The sequence below is a fragment of the Muntiacus reevesi genome, chromosome X (assembly GCF_963930625.1).
Source record: "Muntiacus reevesi chromosome X, mMunRee1.1, whole genome shotgun sequence".
Lineage (NCBI taxonomy): Eukaryota > Metazoa > Chordata > Mammalia > Artiodactyla > Cervidae > Muntiacus > Muntiacus reevesi.
The window spans coordinates 125,082,004-125,084,077 of NC_089271.1; positions in this window are offsets into that span (position 1 = coordinate 125,082,004).

Here is a 2,074-nt window from a genome sequence, read left to right on the forward strand (position 1 = left end):
GCGTATGATACAAATTAGTACTGTTACTGCTTCTCAACCATAGAAGGTCCTTTTTTCCTCTCCCACCTCTTATGTTATCATTGTCTTGTACTTTAGATCATTCTGTTTTTCCAACATCACAAAACATTTTCATTTTTCTCATTTCATAGTCAATATTTGTTAATATTCACTCCCAGCTTATTATAAAGAAAATTGCTATTTAAAACTATAGGCAATTTCTTATCTCATTCAGAATAATTTTCACATGAATCTCAGATTTCTCTAGCAACAAACAACATTTGTGGACCCAAAGCTATTTAAAATTACAAGTAGACAGAAGATGAGTAGCCTTTGTTTTACTCTCATGAGGTTGCATGTGTGCTTGCTTATGCATTTCCACCCATGAAATATTAAGAAACAAAGCACTTAGAACAACTAGTACATAACACAACATGAAATCCACTGTAATCTCTGTGGTGACATCTGGACAGTATAGGATGAAAATGAATCATGTTGATATACTTGATCTCTCTTGATTATGTTGATCTCCTTATATCTTCCAGTATATTTTGACATATATAATTCTTCCTGCTGTTTCTGCATTAACTGATTCAATTAGGCTCCCTATTTATCTGCTTATGGCACTTTAGTTTATCTAGGCATTATACCTGGACCTCTTTTTATCTGCCAGAGATGATCCCTCAAACACCTTAGCTGGAGAAACAGAGCTTATGAGAAAGATAAACATGTGGGACTATAAAAATACATATGTTTTCATACATTATTTACTAAAACCATATAAATATTGTATATATTCAAAAATAGTTAAATAAAGCCATAAACTCTAAAACAAGGCAAGAAAAACAAATCTAACTGCATATCAAATTGGTAAAATAACCACATAAAAATAATTGTTTCCAGGGAATTTTGAATATAGTGTTGAGACTGTACATATTTAGTAGGATATATTTTAAGGAAAAAGATAAAGGCAGAGAAAATTAAAAATCCCCTTAATAACTTCACTCTTAGTAGCAATATTGGCATTGCAATTTTGAAGCTATTGTGTATATTGTGGGGTAAATCAATCTTTCTTAAGAATCAAAAAGAAATGGCACAGATGTACAATTTTAAAAATTAAATTGATTTATGTTTAATTTTAATTGAGCTTTCTCCTTGGAAGGAAAGTTATGACCAACCTAGAAAGCATATTAAGAAGCAGAGACATTACTTTGTCAACAAAGGTCCATCTAGTCAAGGCTATGGTTTTTCCAGTAGTCATGTATGGATGTGAGAGTTAGGCTATAAAGAAAGCTGAGCGCAGAAGAATTGATGCTTTTGAACTGTGGTGTTGGAGAAGACTCTTGAGAGTCTCTTGGACTGCAAGGAGATCCAACCAGTCCATCCTAAAGGAAATCAGTCCTGGATGCTCATTGGAAGGACTGATGTTGAAGCTGAAACTCTAATATTTTGGCCACCTGTTGTGAAGAGCTGACTCATTTGAAAATACCCTGATGTTGGGAAAGATTGAAGGCAGGAGGAAGAAAGGACAACAGAGGTTGAGATGTTTAGACGGCATCACTGACTCATTGGACATAAGTTTGGGTCAACTCTGGGAGTTTGTGATGGACAGGGAGGCCTGGCATGCTGTAGTTCATGGAGTTCCACAGAGTTGGACACGACTGAGCAACTGAACTGAATTGATATACATGAGAATTTATTTATTTATTTTTCTTTCAAATATATGTCCTAGCTCACTCCACTGAAGGTATAGAGGCAGTGACATCAGTAACAATGAAATACCTAGCCCCTAGATCTTGGTTTCTAAATAACTATTGCCAATCAAAAATGACCATCACTCCTTGTTGAAATGGTTTATTCCAGGGCTAGAACAGAGAAGTAAAGATTAGCCATGGACAGCATGTTAGAGCAGAATGCAACGAGGAGGATCAATAATTTACAAACAACAAGAACTGGCATTTTTTAATTGAGCTGTAATTTGATAACAAAATACAGATTTCAGAGTTGTGGCACCAAATTAAAATAGAGGCAAAATATAATGTTTCACTTCTGTACTATAAGGGTTTTTTTTTCCCCT